This window comes from Vespa crabro, chromosome 22 (genome assembly GCF_910589235.1).
Source record: "Vespa crabro chromosome 22, iyVesCrab1.2, whole genome shotgun sequence".
Taxonomy (NCBI): Eukaryota; Metazoa; Arthropoda; class Insecta; order Hymenoptera; family Vespidae; genus Vespa; species Vespa crabro.
This window is the reverse complement of record NC_060976.1, coordinates 4,272,123-4,285,639: the sequence shown is the minus strand read 5'-3', so window position 1 is coordinate 4,285,639 and position 13,517 is coordinate 4,272,123. Positions and strand designations below refer to the sequence as shown.

The window sequence follows — 13,517 nt, the reverse complement described above, 5'->3', positions numbered from 1 at the left end:
GGATAGGCACTTTGAGATTCGTCGTCGTCGTCGTCGTCCGAATTATGCTTCCCCGTGCACTCGTGGGTATAATCGAGCGTATATTAATACGTAACGAAGCGAGACACGCATATTCTTCTCTTTAGAGGAGAAACCCATGAACGGATTGTGCGTACGCATTTTACTCTTTCTTTCTTCGCTTCTCTTAAATTTATATTTAAGATCCACGTGTATATATAGGTAGACCACTCGTCGTGTCTCTCTTTCTTCAATCGTCCAGCTCTTTTCCCGCGGCAAGGAAAGTCTAAAGCGCGTCCTCTTAAAACAAAGGACGTCTTAATTGCCACGAACCACTCGAGTGGAAGTCATTTATAAGAAATTAGTCGAGTCGGCTCGACCAGAATTCTCTCAAATACGTATATAGTTGTAGATATATAGATATCTATAGCTATCTCATTTTTGGAGATAAACGGAGAAAATGAAGAGGAGGGGAGAGGGAGAAAATAATTGAAAAGTCTTCTCTCATTAAGATCAAGACGAAGGTCGAGTTTTTTAAGAGTACGAGTCGATCGACGATATCCGATTCTCCTCGACTTCTTTTCCTTTACCCTTTCTTTCTTATTTCCCGGAATTACTCCTTTTTACGGGAATCATAACGGCAGTATTTTTTCAATCTATATGCGTGGCGCACAAAATAATATTCGTTAACCTACGCGCGTTAAAATTCGTTTTGCCAGTTTTCTTTCGCATTTGCAACTTTTAAGCGCGCGTCCTATTATATGAACAATCTAACGATGTATAAATTTCCGCGGGTCGGTGTAATCTTTACAAAAATGTAACACATGTGTGTATATATGCGAATATATTTATGTCCTTAAAACTAATTTGCGAAAGATACTTTGTGCTTCTTTGTTTTTTACACTTCGAGGATAACGTTCCCATTGAAAAAGTTCTTTTCCGTTCCGCTATCTAAAGTCCGTATCATTTACTTTTACATTAGACGAAAGAAAATGAGAAAAGTCGTTTGATTGTATGTTCCAGCTGTTCAGTTGGAAGACAACGTCTTGTATTATCGACCGACTATAATGATCTTGCTTCACTGCGTCGGGCTATGATACATACGCCACTATTGTCGTCGTAGACGTCGACACTTATTTTTATTACCATCGCTATCGCGTACCTTTAATGAAGTATTATTCAAATCGCCTTAAATCTCCCGAGATATTCCATGAGCCATTTTTAGTATTCTTTAATTAACGTGCCAAGGCTACGTGAAAGATCGAGGAATTAATTCAAGCGTAATTTATATAGGAAACACGGCGGCGGCGGCGGCGGCGGCGGCGGCGGCTAACGTAATTACCGGAAAAGCTTGTAACGCACTTACGTTTCGGAGAATAACGGAGCATGCTCCATTATCGTGGCCGCAATAGTTTTTCTTTTACCTTAGTTTTCAGTTCGCCTCTATTATTTTTCCCGTCGAAAGATTTCGCAGAGTATCTATCTATATCTCCATCCATCTGTCTCCATCGTTCCGTGGAAATGGTGCGAGAGATAGGGAAGAAAAGTTCGATCGTAGAAGAAATATTTACTTTTCATATTTCGCTTCTCCTTAACGTTATCCTTTGTAATTCGATTAACGATTCACGATTTCTATCGGAGGAACGAAGAATTCACTTTGATATAATAAAAGACGTGTAAAATTATATCGAAGTTGGATATGGATAACGAATCAAAAAATTAAGAGATGGCCGAAGGGCTTTGGCTGCATTCAAGGATCCTTAGAGGTTACCGCTGAAATCGAAAGATTAATATCGATGTCGAGAGACGCGGGAGTTTCTGTACTTATTAAATCTGAAAGTTATTTACCAAAGGGCGCTTTCAGGGAATGGAAAGAGAAAGAGGAAGTAGTATTTGCGGCGGAAGTGCTGGAAATGGGAAATCCACTCGAGTTACCGAGCAGACACAACGGCCGCCACTGACACGGGTCGCCTCTAAGTGCGCACTAGCAATAATCGAATATTTATTAGGGGAGAAGAAACGAAACTTTCAAATTTCTCTTTACGGCGAATTCTAAAGGTATATAACTTTGGCAAAAGAAAAAAAAGAAAACCCTTAACGCCCAAAAATTCTGTAAAGGAAAAGGAAGTGAAATGGAATTAATCTACGATCGTTTTAAACGTTAATTCACGTAATTTTCATTCATGATAACGTATTAACAGTCACTCGAAGAAATTTCTTCGTCCGCGGAATACATTTGCAATTGGATTTTTAACAAAAGAGCGAGTCGAGGCGTCAATTTAATCGGGTCACATATCGTCTCTACAAATATATTTCACGTAACACCATCGCGGTTAGCTAGATTATTCGATATCGCGTGACGTCGTATCGGGAAAATAGCTCGGATCAAAAGCCAATAAATCTTTCGTTATCTTTCGGTAGATAGAAATTAATTAGGCAGCGCGTGGCTCCGTTTTCGAAGCTCTTCGTTGATCAAAATGAGCGCGATGTGGATGAGAACGAAGGGAGAGAAAACTAGAGAGAGAAAGAGAGAGAGAGAGAATAGCTTTAGCCGCGAGGTATTCGTCTAGTCGGATATGCCGATTCGGTGTGAACGTAGCCGAATCCTCTGCGGCTATATTACGAACGAAGCGGAAAACTAGTTACTTGGCCGACGTTTCCTCCCGGTTATTAATTGGAAAAAAGTCGGGCCGACTCTTGCCGCCACTTGCAGCAGTATTTCCAGCACCGTTTCTAGCATCGCCACCGCCCCGCTATCACCGCGAGAAAGCAGCTGGGAGCGGTTTGAGACTGGAAAAGCGAGCTCATTAAAGCGATCAAATTAATTTCAACCTCCAACTTCATCCCCACCCCCGTACCGAGCGCGATCTAATTATTTTTATCGGCTCGGTGAACCGTATTGTATTCGTCGTTTGTATACAAGTCGCTCAGTGAATTTAACAGCGTATCAGAAAAGATCCGATAATGAATTTTCTTCTTTGAGTTTTCTTTTTTTTTCTTTTTCTTTTTTCTTTTTTTTTTTGATTTTTCTTTTACGTAGAAAAAATCGTCTTTGTTTCTTAATCGAATCTAATTCCGCTGGTTAAAATTAGGGCGTTGGATAGAGGAGATAGCGCGTTTCGTATAAAATATAAGGAGATATAATCGAGTAGAGCGAATGAATACGATTTACAAGCAACGAATGCAAGAGCATCTTTATTCATCCGCACGATGAATTTTTCGGAAAATAATTTGTCGCGATCGAACATGATTGTTCGATAAGATGGTAAGTATTATTTTCATCGATAGAAATTTAAAATAGAGACATGTTCTCCTCGTATTAACCGTAATAATCGTTGATCGTAGAAAAAACGCAAGTGCTTATCCGGTTAAAAGTGAATACGCGTGCATGTGCTTTACGTAGCTGTATAAGCATCTTTTTAAAGCCTCAGGAAACGAACGAGCGAACATTGGTTTCTCCTTTACTTTTTCTTCTCTCATGAAAACTCGTACGCATACGAGTGGATAGGTAAGTACGTGCACGATAAGTCAGCATTTAGCGTTACATCCTTTTCTTACGTGCTTACTTACCGTGTAACGTAATGTTTTATCTTCGTCGATCTTTCTTCTTTTATGCCCATTCTTTTTTTACACTTTTAGCACTTTTTTTAACACTCGTCACACGTATTTAAACGCAGACGCGTAGATATATATCAGGACTATTCACGGCGAGAGCACGGTCGTGATTTTTCAATAATTTCCAACGAGAGTTACCCAAGTCCCGCGAGACTCTTAACGAGCGGCCGCACTATGAAATGTTAATCGATAATTGTAACGAAGGGAAAATTGCAATCTCTAGGTAGTTTATAAATCGTCGAATAAAATGATTTTTTTTCTCTCTTTTTTTTTTTTTTTTTTTCTTTTTTTTTCCTCGAAACTCTAAGAAAAAACGCATGACTTTTCGATAAACTTTGAAAGAAAGGGACGAAAGTAGTCGCGCATTCGCACTTAACGCGGTACTTGACGTTTTTCCATAGAATCTCGTTCGAATTTGAAATTACGGCTTGGAAAAGTTTTCTTTGGCATTGGATTGAATGGTAAAAAGGAAAAGATTGTGATGAGAAGGGCGAGGAGAGGGTGAGAGGAGCGAAAAGGCCAGGTAGCCCCGATAATTGCTCGGTCGGATCAAGTATCACGTACGACCCACATGTCGAAATCAATCGAGCACGCCGCGAAAACGTGAAGAACGGAGATTCCTACGTGGTTGCGCTTTGCCTGGGGGCAAAAAGAACCAAATTAGCCACAATTAAATAAACGTAACTCGATTTTCGAAATCCCCCCGTACGATTAATTCATCGTCTCGAAGATGATGAAGCATCCTCAAACGATCGCCCATCGTTTATTTCCATTTCGACCCTGTTCCATGGAAAGTTTTTATACGCTCGCGGATGTCTATTTTGCGCGCACGAGTTGTAAGCTTGGTCGGATCGGGGAATGAAAGCCGTAAATCGCGGTGCGAACGATCGAATCGTTAAAGCCCCTCAAACTGCCAACGTCGTTCGACGTTCGTGCTACTCGTTTCCATGTGAATAGTGTTGTTGCGGCTGCATGCACCGTACCTCGCTTCTTTACACCATCGCCTCGTTCTCTTCCATTTTACTTCTCCTTTTACACCCTCTTATCGTTGCTCCTCCTCTGGGTCGCGTCGAGCGTTCGACGCGTTCTAGAAAAGCCGTACTTTCCCTCGTTCCGCTTCTTTTTATAGCGCCAGCATCGATACTCGAAAGCGATGCTCAAGCGAGCAAAATTTTCATAAACGTTTAACGCAGCAAAATTGCGCCGGGAATACATTTAATGCGCCAAAGTATGTATCCTCTCCAAACGGATATATATATATATATATATATATATATATATATATATATATTTGTCTAGGTATACTCAGCTTTATGTTTCAGTGAAGTAACGAATTTTTCTTCGCAATTAGGACGGTCTTTATCGATGTATAAGAAAATAAAGTAAAATAGACGTAAAAGTGTGATGGGAACGAAGCGGATAATATTTACAGGAGGATTTAGGAACGATATTTCCGCGCTTCGCGGACCGACCAACGTGGCTGCACCAACGCTCTATTATGGAATAATTGTTAACGTATTCCGGGCGCGTCTATGTCATTTGGTAAAGTTCCAATCTTCGCGTCCTATTGTCGCCGTGGCGCAGACAGCGGCAATTACCGGGCAATTAAGCCACCTCCGACCTCCGACGGAGTACCGTGCCTCTCGATACCTCACCTTTCTCCCCGTCCATCTCTCCGTTCATTCCCTCTTTATCCCTCTGTGGTCGAACATGGTTCGTCCTTCGCTCCACGATCCTCGACGTCGACTATATGTCCGATGCTCGAACCGATTCCGAGGACAGAGAGAGAGAGAGAGAGAGAGAGAGAGAATTAAAGGAGGTAAAAAGAGAAGCAGCCTTATAATTTCATTTAAACTCTCTCGCTCGGTTTCTCGCCTTTATCGTGACAATTGCGATGAAACGTCTATGTGCGCCGACTTTATCGTCCGAGTTGCGAATCTCCCGTGCAAATTGCTTTGATCTTAACGTAAATCGATAATCGTCCAACTAAATTCAATTCGTTACTACGATATATACGGAACATAATACAGAGAATGCGAAATTTTCCGACGGATAGGTGGTAGGAGGTACTTCAACTTTCCCTCATTTGGAAAGTGTACGCGCGAGTTTCTAACAGCAATGGCAAACTAAATTGTGGATATTCGGCCGTCTTTGGAAATCAATTATGAAGCTCGTCGAAGATCGTGTAAATACACGTTGTACGATCTTCTCTATCGATCGCGATTACGAGTCGCGGTGGCTCAGCTTTACCGAGCGCGCTCGATGCGGTTACGAAAACCACAGGCTTCGTGAAGCAACCTTTGATCTTGTCATAGACCGAATAATGCGAAGCTTCCCGACGTCGAATTGTCATTGTCGTCGCACAAAAAATCCGTAGCGGCGTCTTTCGTTGGAAAACTTTTTATCCCTGTATGAAGCAGTACCAATGAAAAATAAAAATCATTCTCGGTGAAATATTTTTTCTCATCGTTGCAACGTTAGTACCGTTCAAAGGGTAACCTTTACGGAAACATAATGTCGCTTTACAAGGTGCGAGCATACGTTATGCGTTTACGTAAGTCTAAATGTTCGCTTTAAGGATAGCATATAATACGCGTAGAAGTAAATCGTTTTGCGGTTAAACGGGACTCGTACGGTCGTCTTTTAACGAAAATTACATGTGCGCGAACGAAATATCCTTTAACGTGCGGGCATTTGCGCAAACATTGCTTCTACCTATATAGATTTTGTTATATAAATTTTTGTTAAATGGAATCTATTATACTTGGATCTCTCAAAGCATATAGACATGAATCGAGGAAAAAGGAAGGATCGATCGAATTTTTATTAATCGTCGGAACAAATTCAATTCTTGGAGTAACTTGGGCTTGTTAATCGTAGCGTCGAACGGTGCGAACAAAAGTTTCGTCTTTCGACGAAGTTGAGTTAGTTTCGGTATGTGGCGGTAAAAAGTTTTTCGAGCATAGTACGAAGGTGGATAGAGGGAAGGAAAGAAAGAAAAGTTCGACAAGGTTTGACAATTTCAAGAAACGAGGAGGAAGACTCCTTGATTTTCGAAGCGAGGAGCGAGAGATAATATTTGTGTGTGTGTGCGCGCGCGCGCGTGTATATATATATATATATATATATATATATATATATATATATATGCGTATTACGAGACGTTCCTATACCGATGGAAATAACTTTTTTTGTTGCAGTCCTTTTGCGCGTCTTTGGATTCTTAGGAACGATTATTTTTGTTTACATACGATATACCTAAGTATATACAAGGTACGCTTCGGAGTAGGGTATGGAAGAAAGAAAACATAAGCGTTAGAGGACGATGACGAGGAAAGGACGAAACAGTCGCTAGTTGGCACTCGTACGCGACGGTCGATCGGCTGGATGCTTGTACGACGTTGTTTCTTTTAATTAAATCAGCGGTCACTCTCCGGTCCGAATTTCTCTCCTCGATGTGTTCCATTTTATCTACTATAAACGGCAAGATGGATCGAACGATCTATTTTATTGAACGTTACCTTTGCATTTATTACGCTCGGTAAAGTATCGCTACGGAGGAAATTGTGGGCATTCCTTTCGCTTAATAACCATTCTCGTGCATACCGTTGTGTCCATTATTCCTGGCTTCGAACTCTCGGGAAAATCGATTGTCCGCATAGTTAACGGACTGACCAAAGATATACGATCGAACGCGACCGTAAATTTGTTGGCGTTCTCGCTCAATGCTATTCGATCGCGCGAGATTCGCAAACAGATCGGTAAATACGGTTTCGCCATTGAAAAACTCGGGAAAAAGGAATATTTTAACGTGTTTGCTTCAATGAATTCATCCTCATTGTCATTTCACGTTCCTCGAGCAGATCTCACGTGAGAGAAATAATCAGAGACGAGTGATGTTCTCTATGAGGTACAACAGAGAAATGGCGATGATTTATCCCAGTTTCCAGTAACGTCTAACGCGGGAATAAGAGAAGACAAACTTCAGAAGCGTTTCACACTCCCGTCCAAAGCGTCCCATTGAAGAGGAGAATGAGAGAAGGGAGGGATGAAGGACCGTCGTTAGCGGGAGAGAATATCTTCCTTCTTCTCTGAATTTTTATTCTTCGGATAAATCTATATGTAGATAGTATGTGTATATACATCTGTGACATGGATATACGCACAGAAGATCGTCATATTTAATCGTCGAGGAATTTGCTCAAGAAATTTGTCGGTAAGCAAACTTTTCCATCGATCCATACCATGGCGATTGTTTCAAGGGTTCGACTATAGTCAAACCATTTATCTACGATTTTATACGTGTAAGCGTAAGAGTATAAAAGAGAGAGAGAGAGAGAGAGAGAGAGAGAGAGAGAGAGACTTCGGCAGGCCTTCTCCGAAAGAAATTGGTCGCGAAACGTTCGCGATGAAAAAGTAGAAACGCCAACGATTTATTCCAGTCCTCGTCGTGCCTAATGGGAGTATAAAGAGCATGGCTTTGCAAGCTCGCCGCCTCTTTTCTCACGGAGCGGCGGGAGTCCTTTTCAGAAAAGGAAAGAGCCGCCGTCGTAGCTGTAGGAAAGGAGAAAGCAGTGAAACGCGCGGAGCTCGCTTTCCAAATGAGGGTTAATGAGCCACCGGCGAGACCTTTCTTCTACCGCAATATTTTATCATTTACTTTGCTCTCATTATTCTTCCATTCTAGGGTTGCGTGAAGACTCACTTCACGGTCAGCGATAACTTTAAAGGAGACAGCGAAATTCTCTTCTTTTCTTTCTTTATCTTACATCTCGGCGAGAATTGGAGGAAGAAGTCTTTATGGGAGCAATTTTGACCGTTTTCGAGCAATTTTTACGTTTGCGCTTAAAGCTTGGCGTATACTCGAGACAAAATGTTATTTTAATCGAATTATTAATGGCCTAGAATTTACGAACAAACTCGATTTACGAAAAATTGACAATAATTCGTCATTTTGATCGAATTTTACGACCTTGTTTAGAATAAAATATATCGTAGCGCTAAGAGTTAATTACTATTTTAACGGTATTGAGAATATCGATGCCAATCCAGTATCTCGTGGTTTGGTCGCGAGAAAGCAATCAACGTCCGTGCCAATTTTCAAGGATCGGTCACGCTTCGACTTTCACTTTTCCCTTTTTCTCTCGCTTCCTGGCTAACGCGGGAGACAAGTAAAACCGAAAACGTGATTTTTTCATGAACGCTCGGCGAATTTGTCCTGCTAGTCAGCCCGATTCCGGCACGATGGCGGCGTAACTTTGTGGCTTATCGTTTGACGTGTCACATAGTTGACGAGCTAGAGAGAGAGGCTTCCTGTTTCGTTCCATACCCGGCATTAGGAGTACCACGAACGGTAGGTCGGCACGTAATTAACAAGCTCTGACATTAAGCTTCACTCTGTGTGATGAGTCACGTAATTCAAGGCTTAATGTACGAGTATCTATGTCGGATTGAACCATCGGACATCTATCCTCTGCCATACTCTGCGAGTATCTGCGAGTTGGCGATTACACTATCGAATCGAATAGGCCAACTGAATATGTTTATATGACGATCTTTTATCGGAATCAATGCGTCACTTCCCTCGTCGATTAGTCCAAAGTCGTTGGAAGCTTGGAAAGCCAAGGGAACGTCCTTTGTACGATAAAACGCGCGATATCGTCGGAAATTTTAATACCCTTTATCGCCTTTGATATGTTTCTTCCTCCATACGTTTACCTTTATCGCTGGAAATTTATATTCGTCCTAGTAACTACCATGACAAAGATTAAAAATTTCACGGCGAAGAGAAACAGAGAAAGAGAGGGAGGGGGGGGAGAGAGAGAGAGAGCGAGAGAGGGTAGAATTCGTACGATTAATTTTCTACTCCTACATAATATCTACTCTTGACTTAATTTTAATGAGATTCGACTAAACAAATGATGTAACTCTAGGAATGGTTTCTCCAGTTTTGAACAGAGAAACGTTATCTTAGTATCCTTAACGCGTATGCATAGATTGCGAGAAACACGGTATTTACTTACGGTTGTTCCGACTTTCGAGGTAATTAGTTTTAAGACGAGGAATTGCGTGCTTCGCAATTATCATAAAGTCTCGCAATAACAACTTTATTAGTTACGTCACAAGCGTATCATCGTTCTTGCCTTCCGAAGAAAACCTCCAGGATTTAATGTTACCACATAAGCGAATCGTTCGCGACTGTCGTGATGCTTCTCGATATTAATGATAGTATGAAAATAATGTAATCGTCGTGCGTTACACGATAATAATGATTAAATTATTACCTGAATTTTCTTAATCGAATCTTTTGATTAGAAACACAAATTGACGATATGAAGGAAAAAAAAAATATACAAACACATTCAACGATCGCGAAAGGATGCTTTTGTACTCGTCGATGGTCCATCGAAAACGGAATAAAAATCTGCTCTTCTCCCTCATCCTCAAAATCGTTCGAGGCTCGTGAGCTGCCAAAGCGCCGGCTCGATAATAAAATCGTGGGCGCATAGAAAAGCGGCTTATTCGGAGATTCTCGTTCCGCTCCATTTCGGCGTGCCATTCGAGAAGAACCTTCAGAATCTACCAAGTACGTCCGAATTGTTGAAGCGCTCTTTTCTAAAAACATTAAAATAAAATGGCGCGTACATGGAGACTATTCTCTATCGTCGTCTACGGATTAAGGAAGAGGAAATTCTACAAAAAGGAGAGAAAGAGAAACATCTCACGCTATCGCAAAACGTATAAATTATACTTGACATACTTTGCTAGCAACGTAGCAAGTAAAATACTTAAGAGAGAGAGAGAGAGAGAGAGAGTAAATCGATTCTCTATTCTAGATTTCGAAAGAATTACAAAGATAACGATCCGCGTTTATCCAAACTCGGCGATTAGTCCGATAGATCGGACCATTGAAATAAATGTCGCATATGCGTTTCTTTCTTTCGTATACGCGCGTACCGTACATATATCGGCTGGGTTCTTACGCGATAGCTATGTTATAGAATAGAATATCGAATCGAGATATCGAAGCGGTGATATTCGAACATTTTTTTTCCGCGATACCTTTCGCTTTCCTATTTCTCTCGCCGAACTCCGCTCGCACGCGTAGAGACCTCGTATCTCGCTGAGAGGATCAAACGGAAAGGTAGAATGAGAGGGAGAGCGAGGAGAGGGGGGGGGGGCGGTAGAGAAAGATGAAAAGAGTGGTATTGCACTTTGCGGTAAAAGCCGTCGATAAGTCACGCTGCTTTCTTTGACGTTCCCACAGGGTACTTTCCTTTCAACCATCCTTATGCTCTGAATAAGTTTTCTAACCTTCGTGAAAAAGCCTCCTTCCTTCCTGCCTTCTTTATACGTGTGCCACTATTTACGACTTATATCGGATATAATACCTAGCAACCCTTCGAGTTATCTTCCTTTCTCTTTTAAAATGATATCTTTAGCCGTGGAAGATACGCCCTATCAACGGAGCTTTTCCTATCAACCGACGATGTCTGCAAGAGGGAAAAGAGAGAAAAAATAGAGGACCTCAGGTTGACGCGAGTTAATCTTTTAACGACTATAGAAGAATATCGATGCGCTCGTTGACACTGACGGAGCTATATACTTTGTACACGTTCGGATGAATTTTTCAACATTCGTATTCTCTTTTCCGAAAGATTTAAGTTTGCCCGTTAAAAACGTCCGACATAACGCTTACTCGTTAAGAGGACTAACGCGATAACGGATTTTGAGCGATACATATTCAAAAGTTGGAATTATTATTTCGAACGAGAGACGTCGTAGCTTCGTTGCTCTTGATTTTTCCTTTGACGAATTTGCTCTCTTTCTCTCACCGATACAACAACATTTCCTTTAGTCGCGAAGAGATAGTAACTCTCAAAATATCACATCCCTTGTGTTCTCGCAAATATATTCCATTTGTCGGATTTGTTGCTCGTTGCGTGTATCCGTTGCAAAGTTTCGTCGTAGAAAAAGAGAAAAAAAAAAAAAAAAACGGAAAAGCTACCTAGAAATATCGAATCGTGAGATTTGCTGCTCGCGTTCTCGTCGCTATAACAATTTCGAATTTATTTTTACGCATAGAACTGTGCCGCGTTATTCGTTTTATTTACGATTGCCTCTTGCCAGTTTGGTCGTATTGTCATCGACCTAGCCACTCTGATGAAAAATTAGTCGATGTCACAATCAGTAAGTGTGCCCCTTTTTTTTTTTTCTCGTTACCCTCGAAAGCATCATTTTCCCTTTCATTTCACCCTCGACGTTTAGCCGGCGGGTCATTAGTAACTCTCTTGTTTCTCGAAAACAAGCAAAATCTCGTTTTCGACCGAGTTACGCGAGCATCCTTTCTTCTTTTTTTTTGTTTTTTTTCTTTTGTTCCCTTAACAATGTTTTAACCGAGTGTTCCCCTCCAGATATATATAATCCTTTCCAGATATATCTATGTGATTTCTGAAGAAAAATCGAAAAGAGGCGGCGGTGACGTTCATCTAACGTTTTACTTGTTTCCTTCGGAAAGAAACAGATAGTTCGTATAAAATCAGATCGAATACTGTGGAGCTTTACGTGGATCGAAGCATTTTACATAACTCGATCCACGTCCAGTTTCCTTTGGCCGTGCGTCTAGCATCTGCGTTTCGTGGAAAGTCGATTTGCAATAGTTCTCAATAGATAGATATCGATCAGCGGACTCGTTGATTGTGTCGTAGAAAAAGAGAAATAAAGTGCGATAATGAAAAATCATGTTGGATAGTTCGAGGCCCCGTGACAACTAAGAATAATATTGCGCCGATGGGAAAGAAACGTAACGATCCGCGGTCTTCCAAAGCCAAACGCCAGCGGACAAAAGGTAGTAACGGACGGTGGTTGAATTCCGGTTTGAAAAACGGAGACGAGAAAGGAGAAAAGAGAAAACGTAACGTTGCTATCTCGTTGCAACGTACGACACGAGAATAAGATATCCTCGAGGTTGAATCCTGAAAAAGACAGTGGCTGTCGTACTCGTTTCGACCTAAGAGAAGCCGCAAAAGAAAATCTATCGGACGCTCTTCGTTGACAACGAGGAAGAATCCTTTTGTCGCGTAATCGAATAAAACGGCCTAGTGTCCGGTAGTAGTTTCTATGAGCGAGGCCAGGTCAAAATTAAAGATTGAGCTTTCTCTCGCAGCGTCGCGCGGCCAAAGTCGAAAGGGAGATGGACCAGGGGTATATTTGCGGAGCACAATGAAAAGCAAACAAGTAAATACTCGTGCGACCTTTGAACCCGACAGGAGCATAGAGTGGATGTAGTATTTTTCAAAGCGAAACACGTACGATTCCACGTCGAATAACTTTGATATCGTCGAGAACTTTCTTTGCGGTGATCAGCGACGTTATTGATTTCTATTTCTTTCGAAAGATACCTATCGAGAATTTATAATCGACCATTCGATATTCTTTCGTTCGTTCACCAACTTTGAAAACGATGACACAGAGGTCGTGGATTAGAGTAGCGAGAATAACAAGAAATTGCTTCGAGATTTTCGTCTGTTGGGTTAGAGAGGGTCGTTAAAAAAGGTCGAGGACGGTGAAAGATTCAATTTGTCTCTAATCTCTTTAAAGAGATCGTCATTCGTAAAGCCGTTTCCCTTTCTCCCGAAAAGAACTCTGCAAACGAAGAAACGTTTTCCACCGTTAAATTCACCGTAAAGTAGGAAAGGACGAGGCGAACTTTCGTTCAGCTTTGAAATCGTTTTTGGGTTGTTCCCTTCTTTATCACTTTGAAGCCTAGCAGCAAATGAACGTTTTCTGACTCTACGAACGATCGTCGAAAATTACTGACCGTAAGATCTAATCGTAAGTTCTCGTACCTTTATCGCACGACACTCGCCACGAAATCTCTTGGATCAGCACGATTCGTGCTTGTC

General features: G+C 41.4%; 1 protein-coding gene across 3 annotated transcripts in view; it reads left to right on the top strand.

Moving 5' to 3' along the window:
- Nucleotides 1-13,517, top strand: part of LOC124431910 (hemicentin-2) — an 85,227-nt gene that overhangs the window by 34,203 nt on the left and 37,507 nt on the right. Inside the window, exon 2 of one of the 3 annotated variants that reach the window (XM_046980326.1) lies at nucleotides 7,476-7,828. The exons of the other annotated variants lie outside the window; for them this stretch is intronic. The gene's annotated coding sequence lies outside the window, so the exon portion shown is untranslated. The remainder of the gene's footprint in view (nucleotides 1-7,475; nucleotides 7,829-13,517) is intronic. 3 annotated transcript variants of the gene reach the window in all.